This window comes from Lepisosteus oculatus, unplaced genomic scaffold, assembly GCF_040954835.1.
Source record: "Lepisosteus oculatus isolate fLepOcu1 unplaced genomic scaffold, fLepOcu1.hap2 HAP2_SCAFFOLD_309, whole genome shotgun sequence".
Lineage (NCBI taxonomy): Eukaryota > Metazoa > Chordata > Actinopteri > Semionotiformes > Lepisosteidae > Lepisosteus > Lepisosteus oculatus.
In genome coordinates this window covers 50,001-64,386 of record NW_027167841.1, presented here as the reverse complement: position 1 = coordinate 64,386, position 14,386 = coordinate 50,001, and the positions used below count along the sequence as shown (strand labels likewise).

The 14,386-nt window shown below is 40.6% G+C and overlaps 3 non-coding genes across 3 annotated transcripts; 2 read left to right on the top strand and 1 right to left on the bottom strand.

The window, feature by feature from the left end:
• Positions 1–3,615: 3,615 nt before the first annotated feature.
• On the bottom strand, positions 3,616–3,687 carry trnag-ucc (transfer RNA glycine (anticodon UCC)). Its single transcript has one exon. It is a non-coding gene; the product is annotated as a tRNA-Gly (tRNA).
• A 2,245-nt stretch (positions 3,688–5,932) lies between these two features.
• LOC138227281 (U4 spliceosomal RNA) lies at positions 5,933–6,074 on the top strand. The gene has a single exon (XR_011184899.1). It is a non-coding gene; the product is annotated as a U4 spliceosomal RNA (small nuclear RNA).
• Positions 6,075–10,409: 4,335 nt separating this feature from the next.
• trnag-gcc (transfer RNA glycine (anticodon GCC)) lies at positions 10,410–10,480 on the top strand. The gene has a single exon. It is a non-coding gene; the product is annotated as a tRNA-Gly (tRNA).
• The last annotated feature ends 3,906 nt before the right edge of the window (positions 10,481–14,386 follow it).

Genomic DNA, 14,386 nt, shown 5'->3' with positions numbered 1-14,386 from the left:
CTGCCTTATTAATAAGCCTCGCCGCTACACACATATATTAATATAATAAATGATTGCTTATGCTTTATAAACAAATCTAATTAAAATAAAAGCTTAAGTTTTGTATTTATCTTGTACCATAGAACATGATTTTCTTTGTATTTCAATCCCACAAAGTGTCCAAATGACGCACTACATGATATAAGGAAGATTATCACATGCATATCGGTATTATCTTTCTTACGAAAATGCATTCCTTTCATTACCTTTTACTTTTTAAAATGAACTCAAATTGTGTATAATGTAATAATTTAAGTAGAATAGATTCTAATAATATAATGATCCAGTGTGTTGCACTACTTCACTGCTTCACTGCTCTATGCCGTCTGGAAATAAATCCTCAGACTGCTTACTGCCCTGGGCATGTACCAATGAATTACAGGAGCACATCTATTTCTCACTGCGTTGAAGCAGGAGACACACAGTCTCTGCAAACACATCCTAAATACAGTGTTCCAGCACCTTTGACCTCATCCAGAACGTATCATTTCTTGAAAGGGATTGCTGTCCGAATGCACATCTGAATCCCAAACAGAATCTCTAGTAAAATACGATCATTTGTGAAACAGGCAAATGACTGTCTCAGGGGCCCATTCCTCATTGTCAGACATATGAATGCAATGCTTTCACCGTGCATTGAGCAATAGGGATTAAAAACACAGCAGGTAAGGTTAGATGTCATGTTCTATGATCATTTCTTTCAGCATTAGGGACTAAATATACTAAACGTATGATACTAAAATGTTATTTTCACATATATTAATGTAATAAATGATTGCTTATGCTTTATAAATAAATCTAATTAAAATAAAAGCTTAAGTTTTGTATTTATCTTGTCCCATAGAACATGATTTTCTTTGTATTTCAAGCCCACAAAGTGTCCTTTGATCTCTATTCTGTGGTAATCCACGATGACCCCGTTCTTCAGGTGATTCATCATGTCCTCCCTCGCCTGTTGAGAGGCCACCTGATCTCTTCTGCCATGGCGTGCTTCATACACGCCCTCTTGAAGTGAGCAGGAAGCTGATCAAAAGTATTCAGGCACATCTTGCACACCAGGGGAATCCTCGCGTGTTTCCTTTGAAAATAAATAATACCATCTGTGTATAGAAACAAGCTAAGACTGATTTCTTAAATTATCCTTAAAATTCTCTCTCATAGTTTGAGCATAATGATTTTATTGCATTTATATAAGAATTGCTCATTGCTCCTAAATAAATAATGGTCTCAGTCACAGACTTTCCAATAGAAGCCATTGTGGAGTTCAGCAACTGCAGGTCCTAGAAGTGGGGAAGGAATTTTAAAAGAGAAATTGAATTACAATACAGAAGGAATGGCTGAGGGTTCACTGAAATGTATAAATATACAAATTCCAAAGACTGAGTCCATATAGAAACAACTACTTTTCATTTTCAGTATAAGAAAAAAAAAACTATCTTCCAAAGCATCATAAAATTGTCCCTTCTTCCAGACCCTACTTCTCTCTTGTAGTAGTACAGCAGACCTTTCCAGGTGAGCAGATCACAGAGTCCGAAATGAGCTTCCTCCATCAAGCAAAGTACCTGAACATGACTCTGTCTTCATAAAAGCGCCCCTGTAATAAAGAAATTAAATCCAAAATCAAGAGGGCAGTTGCCTACTGAAATACAAGAAGTCATCAATTTTAACCTAGCAACACATTAAAGGCTGCATCTATACAAGTGCGATTCTAGAAATGCTCACCAGATTACGTTTTAAGAAGGAACTGCGCCTCAGGTTCCGCAGAGATCTTAACTCGGATGGCAGGATTCAGAGTCCGGAGTGTGGACTGATGGCAGAACGGAGGGTCCACATACTGTGGATCCCTCAGTGATCTTCCGCGTATTCAAACCGCCAGCGTGTGACTCCCCTGTCCCTGTGACCTCATTGCTCTGCTCTCTCCTCTGTGCAGCCGAGCCCGACTCACGGTAAAGTGAAAAAAAAGATGCCCTCAACGTGAGATTTACTCTGGAGCGAGGATAGATGTTACCTTTTTATCATTTAACAGGATGTATGTGATGTGGCGACTAGGTTCAATTTTGTATCCTCTTTAAAAGATTAAGGACTGGGGTGAGCGTGATTTACCACCCTTTCAGCTAAGAACCCGACTTGCGCACCGTTTAAGCTGCATAGACTCGGTCGTTTAACTCTTCTCCGTTAGCAGGGTTAAGGTTAAAGAAAAAAAAATAGCTGACTCCTTTTTTTTGCCAGCCGCTAGCGCTGATTAGCAAGGCTTGTATTTCATGTTTTGCAAGTTGCATCCATTTTAAGAAAAACAAGTCGCGTTAAAGACAGGGAATGAATACTTGCATTTATTTAAGTCTAGCCGTAGGCGGGGATCTCCTGTTTACTAGACAGGCGCTTTAACCAACTAAGCCACGGCGCCCCGGGAGTGTTGTCCTTTTGCAGCCACTTGGACACACCACTCAGACACATCTGCATTCGGTGTGTGCGCCGCCTGCTCGCTGAGCAAGTTGCCACCTTTACATACAATAGCAACATCGACACCAAGAGAAAGGATGACAAATGGCTTTTATCTGGAACTTTTCATGTCCAAGGAGCTCAATGTGCTTTCTGTGTACAACAGGGCCACTGAACTCCACACTGGCCACTGAACCACAGCAGTGGCTTGCTGGCTTGACATCTCCCAAGGAAAATGTTGAAATCACATGTGGAACAGGAAAATGACCCTCGAGTACGTGGGGAAAAAAAGAAAAAGATCATCTGGAGCGCGCCAACCCATGTCCGGACAGCCCAGTTGCGTCGACAAGGTGGCTGAGTGGTTAAGGTGATGGATTGCTAATCCATTGTGCTCTGCAGGCATGGGTTCGAATCCCATTCTCATCGCTCTCCATGTCTGACATGTGTGCCTGTTCGACATCGGCCCTCCTGTTGTTTGCTCCGGTGCTAGAGCCGTACATTTTCTAGCAGTGGCTGAACATGGTATAGTAGGCCAACGTCGGTATCGAGCAGTGACAGTAACAGTACTTACTGCGCCCCATAAGAAATCGTTTGTCCCTGTTCAAAAGAGATTGTGCGATGTCCTGCGGCGTTCGTAAAGCAAACCTTTGACAGTTTGAAAAGAGGAATTTATTCTGCTTCCTGTGCGTGCAGTAGTTACAAAGTTGAACGTCTTTACACGATCTGCTGCAGTTTTCAGTGGGCGGGCTTTGTCAGATGGCTTGAAAAAACGCACTGTGTTTCGGCTCGGGAAACATCATGAGCAGTGTCCTGCATGTTTTCTGTGTATAGCTGTCTTTTAACGCATACAAAATTCATTCGAAATCATTGATTTCTCCAATTAACAAGGGTCCCTTTTTGAACCTGCCAGAAGCATTCTTTCAATGTTACAGATTTACTCCGGGGAAAGCCAGCATGACATTGAGAGTAGCTCAAGCTTTCAGCACCCGTATCGGACTGCGTGTATGCAGACACCGCTCAGAATCCCCTGTAAGATTCTCCCTCAATTCCGTTTTTCAGTGCTTTAGCTCTTTCAAAAGGCTTCGCTTTGGTAGTCACAATCCAAGGCTCATGACAGCATTTGAAAACATTCGCCACTGCGTTGGCCGGGAATCAAACCCGGGTCAACTGCTTGGAAGGCAGCTATGCTCACCACTATACCACCAACGCACACCCACAGGAAGCCTGCAGGACACCACCAGAGAATGCTTTTTTTAATTTTTTTTTTATTAAACATAGAATTTACAAATACAAATACAACAAGAGGATCAGAGTCATGTACAAGAGAAAAAAAACGCAGCAGAAAAAAGCATTTAACTACCAGAGGTAATTAAGTAATTATGTGATCAAATTGTATATTTTACACGTATCATATTTTCCTTGCTTTAATATTTCTCAATTATTTATAAACTTTAGTTTCAACATGCATGCGTTTCCTGTAAAAAATAAAACTCAGCACACAGTTTTTCTTTTAACAACATTTCGAGTACCTCTGGCATTCATGAAAAAGACATACACAAAAGCAAATAACTAACTCTAAGACTGTCTAAACTATTGAGTTTTTCAAAGAACCAGAACTATAACAGTCCTTAACACTTAACTACACCATTCCAAACTAACACTAAAGAAACACTAGTATATACTGGTATAACAAATATAACCAAACATAATCATTAACTGAGCAGTCACTGGGAGCAAATCTCCTTCCCGTCCATAAAGGCCCTCGCTCCCACAAAGTAGGCTCTCCTCCCCTCTCTTCTGGCAGCTTCAACCTGGGGCCACAGCTGGTTCCTGGTGCTCCTGTCCGCGGCAGACAGGTCCTCTGCAAACCTCAGTTTGTTCCCATTCAAATACTCATTCCCCCTCGCCGCTCGCCACAGCATGTCCCTCGCCGTCCTCTTGGTGAACTGTATTATAATCGATCTGGGGCGCACTTGCCCAGACATGTTCGCTCTCCCGAGCCTGTGAACAAAGTCAATGGCCGATATTACGTCCTCCTGGTCCGGCAGGGTCCTTTTACAGATACCCTTCACTGTTGCAACAAGGTCCTTATCACGTTCCTCTTTAACTCCAAATAATTTTAAATTCCATCATCGACGGTATCTATCTACATCGTTCACTTTCAATTCAAGTTCTTTAATATGCTTTTCTTGTTTGGTATTTACTTGTTTAAGAACTTTTACTTCACTCTTTAAGTCTTCAACCTCTTTAAACACACAGTCCATGGACTTTTTAAGACTTTCGATTTCGACTGTATTAGATCAAATCATTTCCTTCAGCTCACCCATGCTCTGTGCCATCATGTTGAAGATGTTGGTCTGGAGCTCCTCCAGCGTCAGGTCGCCCCTTCCTCTCTTGGCTGCCGGGGTTTTCACAGGTGTGCTGGGCAGGGACTCCGGCTCTTCCTCTGGCAGCTGAGTCTCACTTGGGCTGCGAACGCTCGCGTACGAGCGCATCTCCAGCACTCTTTCCACGTCCCCTCCAGCTGCTTCACTTTTCCCTTTAGTTGCCATCAATTTTCTTGTAGTGCTATACATATACGATTGAGGTTTCTTAGACTTCTCCTTCGAAGACCCAGCACTCTCTTTTGTTTTCCCAGTGTTACTCATATCGAAATTCTTAAACCTAAAAAAAATCGTTTTTTTTCTTTCAATTATAACTGAAGTTTAAACAACTAGTGTTAAGTCCTTATTTTTCTGTAGTCAAAAAAAGCAAAAATTAACATTCAGGTCATGAAAAACTCAAAAAAAATCCTCAACCACTAAACTTTACCTCCCACCTGAGCGCCATCTTGAACGCCCCTACCACCAGAGAATGCTCACGATTTCGGAAGCTGTCTCCGGGACGTGCTGATTCCACACATCCTGAATAAATCATGATATTGTTAGTTGCTGTAGCTAGACGTTCAAATGAGTTTCATGGCCAGATGGACTGTTTCCTCCAGCGGTATAGTATTGCAGTGAGACAGCACGATGCCTGCAAGACTATGTCACGCTAAACGCCACAGATTGTGTTTGTCCATTCATGTCAGTCATCCTGCAGCCACGGGAAGTGGGACACAAACATGCCGCAATGCTTTCAAGACGTTAGGATTTGTTTGTGCAACATCCGAGAAGAGTACTTGTGGCTTGAATGTGAACTGTACGTGCCCGCCCCCTTTCCTCTGTAGTGCATGAGTTCCTCCCGGCATGCCCTTCGTCATTGTTCTGTCATCTTGTATTTAAAGGGTTGTATTTCTGCTGCTGAAAAGAATCAACGGGTTTCTTTGTTCCCAACGGAGCCCTTGTCTGTCATGAAATTCTTCAAAACCTCAAGCTAGAAGAAGACGACAAATATGAAGCGTTACAGCAACGACATGCCATGAGACGATTGATAACGTTTTCCATAGGATCCCCGCGGTTGCCTGGCAACCGTCAGCTTTGCGCAGTGGCAGCATCGTAGCCTGTGAAGTTTAGCCGAGGCGGGATTATTGCTAGTTGAAAACTTTTCCCAATACCCCGCTTCCGCCGGTTTGCAGTACAATCGGCGAAAGCAATTTTTGACAGTCTCGTTAGAGACTGAGCAAGGTGTTTAAAGACAGATTTGGTCATGGTGACATCATGGTAGAAAGAAGCGAGCTTGTTCCCAGTGGGCATTGATTCGTCGAATATACGTATATTTACGGTGAAATTACGGCTATACGTATATATACGTCGCCTCGAAGTATAATCAACGTCAAATTGCAACCGTAAAATTGACGACATTAACAAACACATATATAACGTCGAAAACACATCTAACACAGTGCCTGAGGCTTTTTACTGTATGTATCGCGTGTGCCGCAACTAGGAGTATACGGCACTCTGCACAGTGTACGAAGTAAATTATTTTCGCAGCAATTAATTTACACGTGTATAATAAATATAGTAAATATAATAAATTAATTACTGCGAAAATAATTTACTTCGTACACTGTGCAGAGTGCCGTATACTCCTAGTTGCGGCACACACGATACATACAGTAAAAAGCCTCAGGCACTGTGTTAGATGTTTTTTCGACGTTATATATGCGTTTATTCATGTCGTCGATTTTACGGTTGCAATTCGACGTTGATTATACGTCGAGGCGACGTATATATACGTATAGCCGTAATTTCGCCGTAAATATACGTATATTCGACGAATCAATGCCCACAGCTTGGCATACAAGGGTTTTGCTGAGGGGGTCTTGCCACCTGCCTGAAAAAAAACAGTAAAATGTTTGAGTGCCTATAGAGTTTCTATTTTTATTTTCTTGACAAAAGTCCCCCATCAGTGCGCGGTGCCCGAGGAAAAATCTGTAGGGGGGCGTCTGAAATTCTGAGGGGGGAGTGATATTTCGGTTGAAACGGAGCTGTACGGTGCAGCTACCCAAATGAAATCTCGCAGCTATGCCATTGATTAGTGCTTCATGATAGAAGATAACGACTAGCAATCTGGTATTTGCGATGAAGTTCAGTTTCACATTTTTCGTCACTCTCAACGTTTGTATTGCCTGGAGCGAAAAGTACCATAAGCGTTCATTTTTGCAGCTACATGGACGTTCTGAATCGTTAAGAAAAAAATGTTGTAAAACCAACAGAAAGCACAGACTGCTATAACTAGTCCTAGTTATATAACGATTTTAAGTATAATGATAAACTACTGCAAGGAATCGGTCCACCTGAGCAAACAGGATCGTAATGTTGACACTCAATAATATGTGCAGTTCCTGGACGGATAGCCCTCCTGCCCATCAAACAGACTGAGTGACTGTTCGTGTCATTTAGTGTTGTCTGACCATTGACAAAGTACAACTATTTTTTTAGGGTGCAAATTAAGTTAGGTAAATCTTTTTGCCCAAAACTGAAGGGGCGACATTCCCCCCTCCCCCCTTGATGCCAGGCCTGTCCCCATCCTATTCCATAATGTCATTATATATAATACCATACAACAGTGACCGATCCTTAATATTTGCATGCGTTAAAATTGCACATCAGCTCATAGCAGCGATGTATTATCAATGTTAAATTTCAACCATAATATCGACAACATTAATAAACGCATACGTTGAGAAAATATCGAACCCATCATATTTTCCGGTTATATACCACAATGCATTGCTAGTATTCGTTGGTCACCATTTTGGACACGTTTTTCAAACGTAGAAGTATATCCGAAAATATCTCAGCAATCCTCTTTTGACGAGTAAGTATGAACAATAATAATACTATCTGAATACATACAGATCTTTCTTAATATTATTTTGATTAAAATAGTATGTGAATTAGCAAAAAAAATGGCACATAAAATAGTGTGAATGGGGAAGATGACACAAAATCGTTTTGCCGTTTCTCTTATTCTTATTCTATGTTGTACTTTCAAACTTTGGGTACTCTTTAATTAGGACAGACTTTATTGCTCAACTGCTATGATGCAAGCCAAATTTTATACATTTATTTCAGCTTTGAGCTTAGTAAACCGTTCATTTTTTAGATTATACTAAAGAAGATATTAATCATCATTTATTTGGGAAGTAATATTATATAATTTTCTCCTAGCTGCGGTGCTGAAGTCCCACCCTACATCAACAGAAAAAGAAATAAAGGAGCACGCAATGTGTTAACTGTTCTAACTGTTAGGACAATTAGACAGGGTTTGCAAATAGTGGACAAAAATCGTCTTAACTTCCATTGTAATATTTTATATTTTATGTAATATTTTTTTCTTGGAAATATAGAAGTTGTACATTTTAAAATGTATATTTGAATCAAAATGTGGTTTTGAGTTAGTGTGTTAATGTAATTAGTTTTGTGTTTGTCATTACTATACTGTATATTGCCATGTTACCAGAATTTGTAGCTGAAGTTTAAGACTAGTTGTGTTTTTATGATTATTGCCCATATGTTGATTGTTGATTGATTGTATACAATGTATAATTTGAAATACATATGTTTCAGGTGTGAATGTGTATTTTCAGAATACATTTCTAAACCTAATCATTGGCTTGTTTTACTTGTTTCTACACCTATAAAATCTATCTTTGATGTATAATAGACCTCTACCCATATACGTATAATAGACCTCTAATGTTATCCGTATAATAGACCTCTAACCATATACGTATAATAGACCTCTAAAGTTATACGTATAATAGACCTCTAACCATATACGTATAATAGACCTCTAAAGTTATCCGGAACTCCAACCATATATGTATAATAGTCCTCTAAATTTATCCGTATAATAGAACTCCAACCATTTATGTATAATGAACGTCTAAATATAGACGTATAATTGACGTTTAACTTTAGACGTATATTAGAATTTCATTCTAGACGAATTGTAGACCACATTTAGACGTCTAAGATATGCGTTTAATAGACGTATATTATACGTCTTTTGCCCAATGGGTTACGTCTCAACAGAAACGCTCTTTCAGCGTTATGCAGAGAACATCGTCTGTCGAGATCACTTTTGAGTCAGCGCGAAACGCCGTGTGCTGTCAGTTTGATTTCATATTGCTCGTAGCGGCGCCCGGCTTTTGTCTGTCAAACGTTAGGTTGCGCTTCTTCATGCTGCATCGTCGGCATGAGTGGAGCTTTATAAACGTCTGTACTTACTGCGCCCCATAAGAAATCGTTTGTCCCCGTTCAAAAGAGATTGTGCGATGTCCTGCAGCAAACCTTTGACAGTTTGAAAAGAGGAATTTATTCTGCTTCCTGTGCGTGCAGTAGTTACAAAGTTGAACGCCTTTACACGATCTGCTGCAGTTTTCAGTGGGCGGGCTTTGTCAAATGGCTTGGAAAAACGCACTGTGTTTCGGCTCGGGAAACATCATGAGCAGTATCCTGCATGTTTTCTGTGTATAGCTGTCTTTTAACGCATACAGAATTCATTCGAAATCATTGATTTCTCCAATTAACAAGGGTCCCTTAAAGGATGAGTCAAAGTAACGTCTAATCGGATTAGTTTCCTTAGAGCTGGTTCAGAGTTTGCTCAAGAGTTTACCTTTCACAGATGCGCAAAGAAGAATGTTGGGGGTGCACGCTTCAAGGCGCCTTACAGCTGTAGGGAGTGATTCGAGACGATTCATGGCGTGTGCTCGTTCCCATATATCGTACGACCCGGGATGCAGTGCTAGGATGACGTACAATACCGCTTGGGCACGTAACGGCGTTATATGCAAGTGCAGGACGTGAGGGTTTTCGTTTGTTTGTTTTGTTTTGCTCTGCTTTGCTTTGTTTTGCTTTCCATCGCGTTGGTAAGAGCGTAAATAAAAAGGCGATTCCTGCATCTACCACTAATGTAAGAGCTATTTCAAGTGCGACGTGGTGCGGCTTTTCAAATGCTTGTGGGCATTTCTCTGTTGTTGATTCTTTTTTTGTGTGTAACAAAGTGGCATTTTCATGTCCGGACGGGGAGACTTTATCATTCCGACATGAAGCCACCCTTAAGTCCTCTGAGGCGTGTCTGTCTGCAAGGCTTGTATTTTGGAAATGTTTTTTTGAAACGGAGAACGACTTTGAAATAGGCTTCCGCCGGCGCCTCGCGATCCAGGTAAGATTGTAGCAAGAACGCAGCTGCGGTGGGGCTTGCTGTAGTCGTGGCTGAGTGGTTAAGGCGATGGACTAGAAATCCATTGGGGTCTCCCCGCACAGGTTCCAATCCTGCCGACTACGTTGTCCGCCTTCAGTCGGTGTGTTTCGGCACAAGCAAAGAAGCGCGCCTCTTTGCTGTTCCTGGTGGTTTTAAAACGCCCAATCGCTTGTACCCGCTGCCTTGGAAATAAGTTCTTCAGCGTCCGCAAATGGCATTTTGCAGCTGGAAGCATATGTCGACGCGTTTTGCACAGAGCACCAAAAAAGCGTCTTTTTTGAAGGCCCAGGCACTGAGCATTGGTGGTTCAGTGGTAGAATTCTCGCCTGCCACGCGGGAGGCTCGGGTTCGATTCCCGGCCAATGCAGTGGCTTTTGCAGCGAGCGGCTCCATCACTTGCATCCCCTTGCAACTCGCAACTGAAAACCCACTGAAGCTAAGCAGGTGTGAGCCAGGTCAGTACCTGGATGAGGATGAGCTACAGGGAAAAACAAAGCTTCCAGCTGGAAGCGGTGTTAATGGTGCCGGCGGGGGGGCGCTCACCCTGAGGTCTGTGCGGGTCCCAATGCCCCAGTATAGTGACGGAGATGCTGTGTTGTAAAAGGGCGCTGTCTTTTGGATGAGATGTAAAACCGAGGTCACAGCGCTCTGTGGTCATTCAAAATGACCACCAAAACCTTTGACAAAAGCTCTTGGTAATTCATGGTCTTCAATAATGCTTCTCCTTTAGGTACATTTTAAATCAGCTGAAAAATGCTGTGAAATGGGGGGGCACTTCAGGCCAGTGTAGGATTTGGGTTACAAGAACCATGAAACTGCACGAGAAAGCCCGTACACTGAATTACACGGCTTTCTATTCAAAGGAGGACAAAAGAAATTCCCTGAGTTTGATTTTTTGCAGCACAGAGAGGAGCACTGTCGTGAGGCCGGTTAGCTCAGTTGGTTAGAGCGTGGTGCTAATAACGCCAAGGTCGCGGGTTTTAGCCCTGTACGGGCCAGGTCTAGGTCCAGGTCCCTGTTTGTGAAACAGGCAAATGACTGTCTCAGGGGCCCATTCCTCGTTCTCAAGACACATGTATGCAGTATGTACACCGTGCATTGAGCAATAGGGACTGAATACACCACAGGTAAGGTTAGAAGTCATTCTGAGGTGCCACATGTGAGGGATACAGCTAGGCATCCGAAATGTAGGGTTTGAGACCCTTCAGGAGTACTGCATCCTTTGAGACAGACCCTGTTAAACAAATGATCATTTCTTTCGGCATTAGGGACTAAATATACTAAACATATGATGCTAAAATGTTATTTTCACATATATTAATGTAATAAATGATTGCTTATGCTTTATAAACAAATCTAATTCAAATAAAAGCTTAAGTTTTGTATTTATCTTGTACCATAGAACGTGATTTTCTTTGTATTTCAAGCCCACAAAGTGTCCAAATGACGCACTACATGATATAAGGAAGATTATCACATGCATATCGGTATTATCTTTCTTATGAAAATGCATTCCTTTCATTACCTTTTACTTTTTAAAATGAACTCAAATTGAGTATAATGTAATAATTTAAGTAGAATAGATTCTAATAATATAATGATCCAGTGTTTTGCACTACTTCACTGCTTCACTGCTGTATGCCATCTGGAAATAAATCCTCAGACTGCTTACTGCCCTGGGCATGTACCAATAAATTAAAGGAGCACATCTGTTTATCACTGCGTTGAAGCAGGAGACACACAGTCTCTGCAAACACATCCTAGATACAGTGTTCCAGCACCTTTGACCTCATCCAGAACGTATCATTTCTTGAAAGGGATTGCTGTCCGAATGCACATCTGAATCCCAAACAGAATCTCTAGTAAAATACGATCATTTGTGAAACAGGCAAATGACTGTCTCAGGGGCCCATTCCTCATTGTCAGACACATGTATGGAATGCTTTCACCGTGCATTGAGCAATAGGGATTAAAAACACCGCAGGTAAGGTTAGATGTCATGTTCTATGATCATTTCTTTCAGCATTAGGGACTAAATATACTAAACGTATAATGCTAAAATGTTATTTTCACATATATTAATGTAATAAATGATTGCTTATGCTTTATAAACAAATCTAATTAAAATAAAAGCTTAAGTTTTGTATTTATCTTGTACCATAGAACATGATTTGCTTTGTATTTCAAGCCCACAAAGTGTCCAAATGTTCTATGATCATTTCTTTCATCATTAGGGACTAAATATACCAAACGTATGATGCTAAAATCCTGAAAAAAGGATGTGCTCCATCTCGTCAGTAGATTGGATTCCAAAACTGATTTGGGTCAATATACATTACCTTTGAAATTAAAGTACAGTCTACTGTAGGGAACCATCAACTTAGAAAGCATTGGCCTTCCCTGGGGGTCAGGTAGGTGCAAAAGATAAACCTTTATCCTATCTTTATCTTAAGATAAGTGGCCAAGCAGTATTTTTCCAAGTTTCACCAAGCACATCATGTTGCCATAGTAGACAAAGTTCTATAAAATGTTAAATAACTTTTAAAAAAAGTATCTTGGTCTTACAGTACTGTACAAGGTGAATTAAACTGTCCCTGGTAATAAAAAGTAATTAGAAGCATCTCAGAAACTTTATCTCTAGAAACATTAGCTGTTTTATATCATGTAATTTAGTGTGATGTTGTCAGAATTCAAGGACATTATCACACACAGAAATTGGTTCAGTTAAATCTAAAAAACACAGCTAAACATGGGTTTAAATGTAACAGAAGTCTCACCTCTTGTCAAAAGATTTAATTCAAGAAGCGATGTAATAAATGATTGCTTATGCTTTATAAAGAAGCTTAAGTTTTGTATTTATCTTGTACCATAGAACATGATTTTCTTTGTATTTGAAGCCCACAAAGTGTCCAAATGATGCACTACATGATATAAGGAAGATTATCACATGCATGTCGGTATTATCTTTCTTATGAAAATGCATTCCTTTCATTACCTTTTACTTTTTAAAATGAACTCAAATTGTGTATAATGTAATAATTTAAGTAGAATAGATTCAGGTAGGAAATATAGAGTCATGATGTTTATGGCTGACATCATTTCACATGGGTGAATTTTAAGCTAAGAAATAAAAACATTTACAATGAAGATACCATTGCTTAATTTTAAATGCCTTTAAAAAATAAATACCTCCTGAGAATAATTTGCCACTCCCAGATCCTTGGTAAGGTACTGTTTGAATCCAATCAGGAGAGGAGCATCCAGGGAGTGCTTTCTATAGAGTCCAGCTTGGGCCACTCTCTTCCGGCCTGCTGATACTTTTTAACTACTCAGGGCCTGTAAGGATATAAAACACCGGTTTAAACATTTTATACCTATAAGACAAATTAGAATTTTAGTAAAAAATAGATACATCTGAAAAATAAAAAAGTCTTACTGCTGATAGAGTTCTTCAGAGCTCACATCTTCCCCTTCCTTATCCGCTTCTGTTTCAGTTTCTAGAGCAGCCTCTGGCATCTCTTCCTCCTGGACAGCGGCCTCTTGCTCAGGGCCGCTGGAATGCAGGTAGATTCTTTTCAACATGCTTTTACATAATATGTTGTAACAATGATTTCAAAAAGAAACTACAGAAGCCTTACAGATTAAAAATATCTCACCTTGCCAATGTGTCTTCAGGCTTCCCATGTACAAAAAGGCCCAAGGACTCTAGCAGTCTTACAACCACTATCCTGTTTGCCTCACCAGACACGATCTCTATTCTGTGGTAATCCACGATGACCCCGTTCTTCAGGTGATTCATCATGTCCTCCCTCGCCTGTTGAGAGGCCATCCTGATCTTTTCTGCCGTGGCGTGCTTCATACACGCCCTCTTCAAGTGAGCAGGAAGCTGATCAAGAGCATTCAGGTACATCTTGCACACCAGGGGAATCCGCGCGGGTTTCCTTTGAAAATAAATAATACCATCTGTGTATAGAAACAAGACTGATTTCTTAAATTATCCTTAATTTTCTCTCTCATAGTTTGAGCATAATGATTTTATTGCATTTATATAAGAATTGCTCATTGCTCCTAAATAAACAATGGTTTCATAAAAAAGTGAACACTTACTTGGTCTCAGTCACAGACTTTCCAATAGAAGCCATTGTGGAGTTCAGCAACTGCAGGTCCTAGAAGTGGGGAAAGAATTTTAAAAGAGAAATTGAATTACAATACAGAAGGAATGGCTGAGGGTTCACTGAAATATATAAATATACAAATTCCAAAGACTGAGTCC